The 14111-nt window shown below is 34.1% G+C and overlaps 1 long non-coding RNA gene across 1 annotated transcript in view; it reads right to left on the minus strand.

Moving 5' to 3' along the window:
* Positions 1-11875, minus strand: part of LOC114499694 — a 97228-nt gene extending 85353 nt beyond the window's left edge. The window contains exons 1-2 of the long non-coding RNA XR_003684824.2: positions 11696-11875; positions 1127-1183 (exon numbers count right to left, since the gene is read on the minus strand). This is a non-coding gene — a long non-coding RNA (uncharacterized LOC114499694). The remainder of the gene's footprint in view (positions 1-1126; positions 1184-11695) is intronic.
* Between the last annotated feature and the right edge of the window lie 2236 nt (positions 11876-14111).

A 14111-nucleotide genomic window follows, 5' to 3' on the forward strand; every position in this document is an offset into this window, starting at 1 on the left:
CTTCTTAGTGAAATAAATAGGAATTTTTTATATGAACATGCAATATTCATTTGTAAATATCAAATGCTTTCATTAGATTTAAGATTTTCTCCTTAGATTTAAATTTTCCCACTTCAGCCCTAAAACCTAATTTCCATGCCATGACAGTTCCCACCTGCAGTTTAAAAGCATATGCAGAATCCACCATCTGATTTAACAGTCAGGCTACAAACAATGTAGCTTCATTTCAGGCACCTTTGAAGGCAGAGTGATATTTTATGCTGAATATAAGCAGTCTTTCCATCTTGTACTGTGGAGTAACTGTTTCCCACTTCAGAACTATAACATGAGTTATCATCTCTGAATTGCTCTCTAAGTGCTATGGCCAGCAAGGAAAAAAATTGACAAAGAACATTATGGGATTATTCAAGAGAGCTGGATCTTTGCTAACTGCCAAGAAGAAATTGTGGATAGTCAGGCACAGCACAAAGCTATACAGCATAAAAAATGACATACGTTACTTGGCCCTGGTTTTAGAAAATCATTTCTCCTAAATGTCCTTAGAATGCAGAAACTGAAACTTTCTTGGTGTCAAACACACCAGATAAAAATTACTGCCACACATGAATGGTGCTGACTATTGTACATATATATTTCAGCAAAGCTGAACATTTATATTTACTGAAAATTACTTTTTACAGAATATGTGGTGAAAATGAGAGACACAGAGAGCTTTCCCCCAGATTCTAGGAGTTGAACTGAAGCAACCAATGCTTCCAGTTATGTTACCAGGTTGGTTTCACACAGACTACCTACCAAGTTTAAAGATGATATCGCTTAAAACCCTATCAGCCTGGCCCACAGAGTTAACCATCTCCTATGTTTAATATGTGCAACATATAGTGAAAAAGGTTGTGGAGTAGTAGGACAAAGGCCAATAAACAAATTATCTTAGGCATTTTTCATCCTGCATCACAGAGGAAACAAATTAATATGAGAAAGTAAATGACAGACACACACAGACTTAAAATCCAATTCAAATGCCATGATGTATAAATAAATATAAAAGGCAGAATCAAAAGAAAAGTATTTAAATTCCAGTCAGTGTTACAAACACTTTCTTATTAAAATATAAACCTTTCCTTACCTTTGCATGTTTCTTACTGGCTTCTCTCCTGGCTTCCCTTTCTTTCAATCTTTTCTCCTATAAGTAAAGGGAGAAAATCAGCAACATGCAAACTTCTGTCTATTAGATATAAACCAGACTACACATTTATAACAGATTTTTCTTAAGCCAACTGAGATATGACATTTATTTTTCATTCATCACTGAATAAGTATTTATGAGATTCACACACATATTCATAATCATTAACTATATGTCAAACGGATCTGGAATTAAATCTCATTTCTACCACTTACTGTAAGCTGTGCAATTCTAAGCAACTTATTTATATCCTCTGACTCTCATTTTCTCATATAAACATAAAGATACTAGGAACACATATTTCATAAAATTGGTATAAGAATTATATAAAATAACAAAGATTTAGTACAATTAGGGATATATGACTGGTAGATAATCTATGCAGACTACTGGAATAAAAGGAAGGAAAAAATGCAAGCTTTACTATTTCCCTTTTCCTTTGTCTAAAAACAGAATTTATAAGGATATGAAACTTTGATCTTTGGGGTCTTAGAAAAGTGGCAATATTTTCTCAAACAATAAAAGACCATTCTTATAAAGCATAATTATTTTATCAATTACTTTATAAGTTCCTCATTTGTTTTCTAATGACAAAATAGCCAGAAAATGCAACACTAACATTTTTTAAAGAAAAAAATATGTATAATATTAAAATCCAAAACAAAGTGACCCACCTAAAGTTGAAAAGAATTTTGTTTTAAATGACACCCTCTTTTCCTCTTCAAGAATAAGGTGTTAACATAATAAAAGGTTAGTCTCAATCCAAAGTTCATAACTAACAATTTATATATTTTTTTAAATTTTCTTTTCATGCAGTAATATGAAACTGCAACAATGATCACTATTACATAAAACACCCATTAACATGAGAATTAACAAGTTTTCTAAATCTGGGTACTCTATTATTACCATTATACTTTATATTGTATATACATGGCTTTCTCCAGATTCAAAACCCAATTCTAATACACTGTGAACAGACCTCAGGTTGTTCTGTTGCTTACAGCATTGAAAAGGGCGTGCAATCGCTATTAACCGCCCTTATCTGGGTTTATAGACTCCTTTATGACAAAGTGAGAACATAAATGTTGGAAGTCTCAAAGAGGAAGGGAATTCACAGAGCTCAGAGATTCCTTTCTACAGCTTCAGACTGCACAGTAAAAAAGCTAAATTATAAGTGAAACTAATAAAAATTCAAATTCAAATCGCAACCATGAATGTGTCACACCCCTAATGCATAATGTTAAATTATGACTTTCTGTGATTATTCTCTTTTCTCTACCCCAGTTTTGGAGAAAATGGGTGATACTTTGACTTCCAAATAAAAGATACAACTAAAAGGGTAGGTAAAACTTAAACAACATGCAATTAATTATACAGAACATTCTGAAGATACTTGAAAGTCACAAGACCAATTTTAAAGGAAAAAGGAAGATAAAGAAACAAAAACTCAGGACTTGACTTGTTCACTGTCAAAGAGTTTAGTAAGTGACAGAGACTGATCCTAAACTCGGGTCTCTATATGCCAAATCTAGTGCTTTTTCCCAATATTTTCTAATAAAAATTAAAATGTCAGGGTTTAAAGACTTTAACAGATGTGACTTCAATAACAAAAGAAAATAAGACATCGTATTATTTTAACAAATAGCCAAATAATGCAATAGTTATTATCACACTTTAACCCTGAACTAGTTCTGTAAAGGGTTTTTAAGAGTTGTTCTGCCACTAAAGTAAAATAATCTCAATGTTTCCTCAATTTGTGGGAGGGAAAAAAGGTAGTGGATGGCAGTTTCTAAAAAACATCAAATACCTAAAAAGTAATGAAACTGTATTTGCATTTTACATATTCTTTAAATCTATTAACAAAACTTTAAAGTATTATTCTTCCCATTTTATAGATGAAAAATTGAAGAGCAAAGGATTAAGTACCGTATTTTTCAGACTATAAGACGCACCCCCCAAATTGGGGGGTATGGGGGTGCGTCTTATAGTCTGAATGATGTAGCTTGCCTGGCTCACTGTGGGGGGGGGGCAGCGTGGAACGGGGTCACCAGTTATTAAATATTTCACCACATTTTTTTGCTTCAAAATTTTTTTTCCTATTTTCCTCTTCTAAAACCTAGGTGTGACTTATGGTCTGGTGCGTCTTACAGTCCTAAAAATACAGTAACTTGTCTGTCATCACAAAGCCAGTAAGTGATGAACCTGAGACTGAAACTGGGTCTCTGGAGTGCATGTCCTCACCTCCCTCATCTCTAGCACACTTCTATACCCCTCACTCCTCCATTAGAAAGTTTAGCTTTGTAGATGGATAGTGATTTCATCTTATCAATACATTTCAGATAAATGCTGCATTTCCTTTTATTATTACTAATGATCTGGTACCATAATGGTTTTTTCATCCTGATAGCATTTTTTTTCTGCTAGCATTTTGTGGACATTCTTTAATTAATTTTTGCCCATCTTAACAGATAATTAACTACATTTAACACTCACAAAGATTTTTGTTATAATTATCCAGTAGCTGTCCTCCTCCCAGCACATTAGAATATTTGAAAATGGTACTTCAATGTTCCAAAGAATAACCTCGATATGTTCACATCAGAAAAGCCATTCCTATTTCTATACAAGTAAACATAACCTTTATTCTGAGGTTTTTTCATCTAGTCAATTTAATCACAGCACAAAAGAATTATATTGACAATTTCCCACTACTACTGAACTCCAATATTAATTACAGTATTATAGTCAGTGAAGGATATTTTAAATTTCAGATTTCAACTGGCTATCAGAATTCACATAGGCATGCAAGTGGGATAATTCTTTCAAGATTTCTGCTGTAAGTCTCAGATGGATAAGAGATATCCAAAACCTTTACAATATGAAGTGAACATGACTTGGACATGAAACTAAAGAACAATAAAAAGAATAAACTTTCAATACTGGATGAAACAAAATTAGAAAACTTTTCATTATTATCTTAAAAAGCCATGTTAACAGTTTATCTGAAAAGGCAAGAGTATAAATTAGTCTTTAAACAGAGAACAGAAAGTAGAATTATGGTAATCTGTAATTTGGAAAATTGATACAGGGAAGGAAGTATGATTATTTTCCTTTATTAAAGCAGGAAAAATTATTTTAAAAAGTAAGTATACAGATTATAGATGTTCTAAATAATAAGATAATGATAAAAGGTTGGAGTACAATGACTTGAGGGGAAAATATAATTGAATTTTATTAGATTCAGTAACTGCGGTTCCCCTTCACATACCTTAATTTTATGTGGTCCAAATGCTTTAAATCCTTTATTTTCCTATTTCATTTTTCAGGATTAGTACCAAAACTATTTATTTTATGCCACACACAAAAAAAAAACGTAATATTTTGTCTTTAGTTCTGTCATGCTACAAATGACAAATATAAGAAGAACATGAAATTCAATAATAAAATCAAATTCACATGGGACAGAAGAACAGGAAAATCACCATTTCAAGGTACAAAATACTCTATTTATTTACATTATTATACTTCTTTTGGCTTCTCGCACACACACTATAGTACTTTGCTTCCTGGAAAAAAGTGCCAGTGCCGTGAAATACGAATTTCATCAGCAGTCAGGACTACGCATTTAAACAATTTTCATTCTATGGCAATCTTAGAAATGTGTAGATTTGGAAATACAACTCATAATTCAGGAGATGATAGAAGCACAGCCTATTTGTATGAGTCTCAGGCAACTGTGTCAATGTGGTAAGGAAATTGGTTCCTGGCTGTCACACAGGGAAGGAGGGGATGTCCATCCTTATAGCAGTATTTCAGAGAAACCTTTTCAAAAGAAATTGGTCAACAAAGTGTAAAAGAAGGATTACAAAGACTTTGGCCATGAAGATATCCTCTCCCCTCTAAGAACAAAATCCATCATAAACCTGAAACCTTCCCACAAACTTGGAACACAAGGTTAATTTGCTATTATTCCTGGGTCCCCACCTCTGGGCTGCAGACTAGTACCAGTCCAGGACTGTTAGAAACCAGGCCACACAGCAGGAAGAGAGCCTTTATGTAATGCGCTTGAATCATCCAGAAACCATCCTCCCCCCACCACCACACTACCCCATGCCGAAAAGGTTGGGGACTGCTGATACTCAACAGAGTTCCATTTAAACAACATAAAAAATTGGCCTTCAATATATAAATGTGCAACAACTACAACAAGGATATGAAAATAAAGAGAAAAATGTACATGGAAACACTGATTCACTAATGAATTCTTTCAAATACTTGCTGAGCTACAATGCACCAGGCCCCATGGTAGGCTCTGGGTATATCGAAATGGGCAAAATAAACCCAGTCTTGTAGTCTATGACCTACCTTGTCAGACCCTTTAACTCCATTAGTACCAAACTCTACCCCCGCTTTTTAAACACAGTCTCCAGCTTACTGACCATCAAACTTAACAACCACCACACCTCTCAAACACCATGAGCTATTTAAAAAAACCCCACAAAACAAAGAACTGAGAAAAATAGATATAATAAACAGCTCAAAGATGATACAGTTGGTAAGAATCTCTACAATTTTGGGTATTGTCTTATTTTGGAAACTGGCGTTGAAGAAGGGCTCAAGTACTAAGATGTTCAACACCAGTGTCACAAGATGCTACAAGCTCGTAAGAATAAGAACAGCCCTGGCTGGCGTAGCTCAGTGGATTGAGTGCAGATGGCGAACCAAAGTGTTGCAGGCTTAATTCCCAGTCAGGCCACGTACCTGGGTTGCAGGCCACGGCCCCCAGCAACCGCACATTGATGTTCTCTCTTCTCTTTCTCCCTCCCTTCCCTCTCTAAGAATTAAATAAATAAAATCTTAAAAAAAAAAAAAAAGAAAGAAGAACAGAAACCTCCCAAGTAGACATCTTCAAATCATAGGCAAAGGTTCTGTAGTAACAGGCTAGCTCCTTGTTTATAATAAACCTGGTTGTGATGGATGGTAAATAGAAGAACTGAAAATGGAAGGGAGATAGGGTTGTACAGGAAAAGGATGTCTTTCCCTCCCCTGTAAATAAGCTTTATTCATAAAGTCCATTTTAGAATTAAGCATTAGATGCTTAGTCCCCTGACCTCACGATGACATTTCTGATCAGTGACATTTCCTAAAAACCATATGAGCCAGACCAGTCTCTGACAATGCCCTAGACTCTTAAAGGGCCACAACTACTTAAAAATGGATTTTTGGTACTAGTAACTATACAGCTATGCAATGAAGATTCAGGGAAAGGCAACCTTAGTCTGGGTACTAAACTGTAAATTTTTACCAATTTTTTATCCCTTGCTCTGGAAACATGAACAATTTCCATCATTTGTTATTTCTTCTTCAAAACCTTCCATTCTTGTTACCATCCTCCACCTTTTTATTCATTGTTTCAGAGTTACCCTGTTGTAAGAGAATGCCTGGTGGTTTGAATCAGGTAGGAACACCTCTGAATAGTTAAAATCAAAGTCTATACAGTAACAAAAGCCTTGGTAATGAGTTCCCAAAGCTACTATGCTATGAGTAAGCTATAGGGCCCTTATACAAATTACTTGACCCTTCTAAGTTTTAATTTTATTCATCTGTAAAGTGAGGGTAGCTCATTTATTTCAGAAGTTAATTTTTAGCATTTAATATATTGTCAAGCGTTTAGTACAGAGCCCAACTCACTGCTACTACTTGTTACTGTTCATGTTCTGTTCTTACTATTTCTAAGATGCCTGATTACTGCTTCCCTCCTTCTTGGCTACCGTATAAATTTATGTTTAAGATGCCTGAATTACATGCCAACTAATTCTATGTCAACAACAAAACAGATTTTCTAATAAGTCCCTTTAATTCTTAGCTAACTTACTAATGTTCATGTTAGTAATAAGTGGATCCCAGAGCAATGCTGTGCCATCTCTGCAAGCACTCCAGAGTTATATCTTGAGCCATGACTGTACCTAAAACACAATCCAAAATGGATCTAGAGCACTCAAAGCAAATTTCAAGGGAATAAAAGGGAACTTCTAATGAATTGCTTCTCTACACTTTGAGATGTCATAGCAGATATTACCTCTCTAACTACAAGTAATCTTCCAGAACTAAGAATGACACACCACAGAGCAGACTTTTGCTCCATTAAATTAAACTCCTTTTAGTAACGTGCTCCTATGATCCATCTTCCAAATTTGATTGAATTATAAACAATTGTTCCATGAAAAAGTCGTGTTTTTGCCTTTATAATTTACCAATGACTTTATATGTAAAAATTATTGCTGTGCTGTATTTCTACTTCTGATGAATGGTTTCGAGAGATTCAGTAGAGAAAACAGTAATAGGCCTAGTTAAGTACAGTTACTTATGAATTGCCAGGAGAAACTAAAGACCAGAATGGTCTCAAAAGAAAATGATGTTTAAAGGCTATATTGAAGCCTCATGAAGAGAAATGAAGCTGCCAACTAAGTAAGCTAAAGCAGTTATACAAGGGCCCTAAAGTCTTCCAGGTGTGTAACTCTGAGTTCCAACAAGCAGCAAGTAAAATTCTATTCCCTGTGATGCTGTAAATTTTTTTTTTGCTATAAACCAGTTAAAATTTTTACTGCTCACTTTTTAAACCTTTAGGAGAAAGATATTTACTGGAGTCACAGTACCAATTGCAGAGCTTTCAGATTTGGCAGATGAAAATATGAGTCAAGGACAGATGTAACAGCATGGAGGAAAAAGAGGTGGGAAAAAAAGATAGCTAAGTCCTACACTACAAAGACTGAGTACTCAGTCTATGGTGAAAAGCTGTTAATTTTAAACGCAGGAGCAAAATAACTATCTCCAAATAGAATTACTAAGACTAAATTCACTTATATATTAAATATCTTAACCTTTTAGAACAAAAAAGATAATCATGAAATATTCTGGATATGCTGAAAGAATACTCCTAAGTTTATGAAAACTTCTAGAACTGATACATTTTAAAAAATAAAGTATATGTCAAACACAGAATTATAGATTTTTACAGTGTTTTCTTTTCATATATAAAATTCTTTCAGGCATATTCCTCATTCATACTTTTGTGTCAACAGTTTATTTACGTTTTTCTATCTTATGAAGTAAAGCTTATCCTTAGACCCTAAAGTTAGTATTACAAGTATTCTTTAGGGACATACAATTCTTCTTCATATGGTTTCATAGAAATAACAAAATCAGAAGTGGAAGCTTCAAGGGAAACATAATTATAGTTGCCCTGGGTAAAACCTTATGCTAGAATAACTAAGAATTGTCATTATAGGAAGTAATATACTCAATTAGGAAGAAAAATATAATTTCAAAACTAATAATGTATTCAGTTAGAACAATTAAGATAAAATAATCTGTGTAGGATAATAATATATTTAGTTTTGAAGGAAAAGTTTAGTAACTTTTGGAAAATAAGTGAAGAAGAAAGAAGCCTTATCGCCAAGCCAGGAACCCAATTTGTCAGCTAAGGAAAATCATAAATTAAAATTCCATTTTTCAAACATTTAATTCCCATGTCTTACCAACAAACACAAAACCAGATAATCTCTCTGATCATCTGCAATTAATCCCAAGTCCTACTCCCTTGTTTTCAAAATAGGGAAATAGTCCAAACTAGTGACTAGTAATCCCAGGTTGAACTAGGTAATAATGCCAAACTCAGGATTCAAATGCAAGTACTCCACCATACTCTTCCCATCAAACATTACACCAAATGTTGAAACTTGCCATTTAACACAGGAATCCAGTCCATGGCTGCTTGGTGCATCACTGATTTGAGCACCTGTATTGTGTTTTAGGTATTCTACTGTAATAATATACTAATTCCAAAGTGCTCACAAATATGAAAGTTTCCCTAGTTCAATACACAGATACTTATACATGGGTAATAATAACTTTACTAATAAAAATACCAATAAACTAATCATATTTGTGTCAAGAAGCATTTACACTGAAATTGAATAGAAGACTATTTTTAGTTACTTCCTTGTGCTTTTTTTCCAACATCTAATATAGAAGATATGCCATAGGTCACAATGTGCAGAGTATTCTTATTTTATGTAAAATAACAACCTTCAGTTTGTTTTTAAAAAGATCTAATGTTTAATGTTCTAATTAGAGGTACTGACTCGAAAACCACCAATATATAAAGTTCTTATAATTTTTCTCACAGCTATATCTACCCAAAACTGCTCTGTTCAACTTTGCTGTGAGAAAATCACAGTGGTAGTTTAAAAATCATATGCTACATTTTAACAATGGTCCAAAAAAAAAAAAGAAAATGAATTCTTTGAAAGCTCAAAATAAGTGGAAATACAAACATGAAGAACAATATATATATACACAGTTTAGTACCTTTCATGTAACAAAGAAAAAACAATAGGTATTTCTCTTTACTCCTGTTTACATAAAGAAAGTGGGAGGTACATTAATAATTATAAAAATAGTTACCTATGGGGTGGAGGTATAAATAAGAATGAGGTACAGGTAGAAGCAAGACTTTTTTGTGATCTTGATTTTGAAACAATATTAATATACTATTCATTCCAAAAATTTAATGTTAAAAAGAGGTTTCAAAAACCTTTTGTTCAGTGACAGAAAATCCATAGTTAAGTATAATTTAATTGTAATTTTTCCAAAGACAGAGAAACACATGTACTTTAAGTATTCTATCTTCACAGTCTAGCACAGAAATGTGTAATAAATGTATGATTAGTCAATTTGAAACTAAGTTTCCAACAGATTCAGAAATAATATTCCACCACCTGGATACAACAGAAACTTTTACACATTGAGGGGAAAGGGGTGAAAGGAAAGACAAGAGGGGAAAAATATTAAATTCTTCACATTTCTTCTACTGCTGGGTACAATTTAAAAATAAAGAATAAAATGTTCTTATGCTCAATCTTCCCCTGTATACATACTTGAAGCATACTGTGAGCTGACACAAGAAAAGCTACTGACACTCTTAATATTATTTAAATTTTTAGTTCCTTTTAAAGTACTATACTAAAAGCAGCAATGCAGGCAATGTTTAGTTTTCTCAATAACATAAATACCCAACAATGGCAACCAGTGTATTTCAGGTTCATTAGTTTTCCCTATTTCTGCAAATGTTTTCTCACAATTCATTTCTATCCCTGAAGCTACTTTCAATACACTTTTTTCTTATTCATCAAATGTTACTGTGAAGCTGCATCAAATCTTAAAGTGAGAATTGCTGCTCTTAAAAAAAAATTTATGAGGCCATTAAATAGTTACAAGATCAAAAGGAGTCAAAAACTCCAAGAATCCTTCTCAAGATACAATTAATAATGTCTTCAGTGAAAAGTTTAAAAGTGTCTTAATACAGAACTTAATCTTATAGCAGTGATTCTTGGGTTTGATGTTGTAGAGGCCTGAAATAATTCATTGTCTCACGGGTATGCTGCAGAAACTTCTTTAAAAATGTAATATGTTTTATTTCATTAATTGACTTATTTTATCTAGCAAAATGTCTACTTTATGGAAATTAAGTAGTGTGAAAAGATAGCAATATCATAAGAGAAAACTTCCAAGTTTAAGGCTAATGGGGCATATGCATATTATATAGAAGCACTCTCTCTTACAAGGTTTCCTTTTCCTTTTAATGTTAAGTTTGATCTTGTATCCACTACCAACTAATTGTGCTATGGAGGAAATAAGGCAACTATTTTGTTTTTCAAAGTTTTTTTTTTTTTTTTTTTTTTTTTTTTTTTATTGGAAGCTTAACACAACACTAACGTCACTCACAATGGTGGCTGGTAAAACAAACTGTGGCACATGCCTAACATGGAATACTACTCAGCAAAGAAAGAATGAAGTACTGATATCACAACACTTGGGTGAATTGACACAGAGAATTATGCTGAGTGAAAAAACTCAATCCCAAAAGGCTACATACTACAATGTTCACTTCTGTAACATTCCTGAAGTGACAAACTGTAAACATGGAGCACATGGATCTCTCTGTATTATTGCTAATAACTACAGTGCAACTACAATTATCTCAAAATTAAAATTTTAATGTTTTTTAAAGATGTGAGTAAGAAAAAGGAGAGATGGGGAGAGACAGAAAGAAACATCAATTTTTGTTCTACTTATTTATGCATTCATTGGTTGATTCTTGTATGTGTCTAACTGGGATCAAACCCCCAACACCTTGTGTATTGAGCCAACATTCTAACCAACTAACATCCAGCCAGGGTCCAAAATTAAACTTTAATAAAAAAAAACACACTAATATTATTTGGGTCACAGCAATCAAAAGCAGATTTAAGTGACATTCTCAGAAACCAGTCAATATACAATCCCTCGACCAATGGAAAGAAAAAGGAATAGATAAAATGACAAAAGCTACAGAAAAGAAGTGCTAGAGAAAATAAAATAATAATATGATTATGAATATCTAGGTATGCATAGGAAAACATATTAAATTTCACTCAGCATTAATTCATGATGGGAAAAGCTTACCCGATGCTTTGCCTTTATTTTCTTTCTATACTCTTCTTTGTCAAATTTGTCCTCTTCTTGAAGCCTTTCCTTTGCTTTATCTAAGTTGATACCACCATGTCATCCTCTCTTCAGTAATCTTCAAGACAGATTTCTGCATTTGTGGCCACTGCTGAACCAACTGCAGACAGGGAAAAGATTCAGTATGGGATAGAAGGCAGAAAACATCAACATAAAACCTTTTCCCTTTGTATAATGACTTTGAAATGGTGCATATACATTTTGTCTTACTACTATATTTTCTTAAACTTTCTGACAAACTTCATAATTAAAGTAAGCAAGCCACAGAAAAGACTATTCCAGTAAAAGTAATGTTACCATAACCCAATGGAAAACAAGATTAAAGGAAAATTTCATAAACTAATTTGGAGGAGAAGACAGTTGCTTCAGCATCATTTCAAACAGTGTTCTTAAGATACTCTATCCCACCAACCTGATTCCCGATGGTGTACACAGAGCCACAGGCAGGCTGACCAGAGTGCTCCCTCCCCGTCAGCTGCCATGGCACCTGAGTACCTCCAGTGTTTCTCTCACTGCACTCTCCTGGTTTTCTGACTAGAATTGATTTCCTTGAAGGCAGTCATATGTCTTGTTCATGTATTCTCAGAGCCCAATCCAGTATCTGGCACACTTTTGGTGCTCAAAATTGATCAATGGACCACATGTCAACTGGTGTAACAAATAAAAACTGAAATAACTAAGCATAAAGAAAATCAGCTTGGGTTTCACAGGCCTGCTCAAATCTACATGATGTACACATATGGTATATGAACATGTATGAGGTAACACAGAAGTCAGGGCACTGATCTGGGAGTTGTGTTAATATTAAGACCTGGCTTAATATTCTGACTTTTTCACCAGCTTACTGCATTATCCTAAATAAAGCTTTGGGCATCTGTGTCTTTCTTTGAAAAACACGATTTGTTTGACTCAACAATCTTCCAGGCCTAACACTGTAAAGCTAGACAATTCAGACAAAAAAACAATTTTCTTATTTTTACCTAATAAGTGGTCACCAGAAGTATTTAAGTAGCTGCCACTGTTTTTGAAAAATGGCTAATTAACTGGCAAGCAAATGGAAGTTGTAGGCACACGCATCACACGTACTAATGCCTCCTCTCCCTCTTGTCGCCACCAGTCATTCTTCAAGATGAGATTCCCACAGTCTCAACTTTTGGCAACAAATGGGGTTCACTGATGTCCAGCATAAGCAGCCATAGTGGCAGTCACTGACACTGAATGAAGCAGCAGCAGGAAGGACCAGCTGTGCAAGGAGAATGCCATCCATTGCTCTGACCCTTCACCTCTTTCTCTACCACAGTGAAAAAAAGCCCATCCCTCTGTGGACTGAACAAATAGTAGCACTTCTTTTGGAGATTTTGATCACAATTTTCAATGTGGCTCATACCACATGGAGCTCTTATCAGAGTTTTTAAGTTTAACTATAAAAGTTTACATGGAAACATTTTATAGTTAAGGATTTACATTCACCTTGGAGCTAACCATAATCTGTGCAGTTAAACTTAATATCACAGTAAGGAACCTCATTATGCTAACAGCACTAACCTTGTTTTACAGTAAGTATCCGATGTAATACATCTATATTTTAGTTTAGCCTTTCTCAGGTGCTGACCTCTTTTCAGTAATTTTATAAAGATGTGTTGCTTATCAAATATATAGGTTTCCTCTACAACTACCAACAACTTTGAATTGCACCTTATCTTGTTAGTTTTCATATGGTTTATCCACCATTTCACTCCATATTGATAGTGCAAATCTGGGCTTCTGAAGCAAAACCTCCTTTTCTAAAGAAATACCCAAATCTTTTTAACTTCAAAATTAAAAGAAAATATATGTCACTGGATATAGACTGCTCAGACAATACTTATATTACTGTCGGTATATATGATGTGATAGAGTGCAGTGGGTACAAAAAGCTCTTTTACTTTACTGGAGTATCAGACAATGGTTCATTCATTCAATAACCTTTTTTGAGGGTTTTATAAGTTAGATACTGTTCTAAGTGCTGAGGACAGAGTAGTGAGCAAAGTCAACAAATACCATCTCTCCATTTCTTCCACAATGGAAGAAAGGGACAACAACCAAATAAATATAGAATAAATCATGCAGTAAGTGCTATGGGGAAAAGAAAGGGCAAGGAACAAGAGATATGGTAAGTAATGTGGAGGGCTGTGTGATGTGTCAGGATGAACAGGAAAGCCTGTAGAGTGGTGAGAGTGAAACCAAAAAATGATATTGATGAGACCCTACAAAGGCCTATTAACCTTTAGCCATTACTCCTTAGGTAGTCACTGGACTTTCTAGATGTCCTTCATCTTTAAAACCAGAAATGATATTAATATACAATAGAGTGACT

This window comes from Phyllostomus discolor, chromosome 6, assembly GCF_004126475.2.
Source record: "Phyllostomus discolor isolate MPI-MPIP mPhyDis1 chromosome 6, mPhyDis1.pri.v3, whole genome shotgun sequence".
In the NCBI taxonomy this organism is placed as follows: domain Eukaryota; kingdom Metazoa; phylum Chordata; class Mammalia; order Chiroptera; family Phyllostomidae; genus Phyllostomus; species Phyllostomus discolor.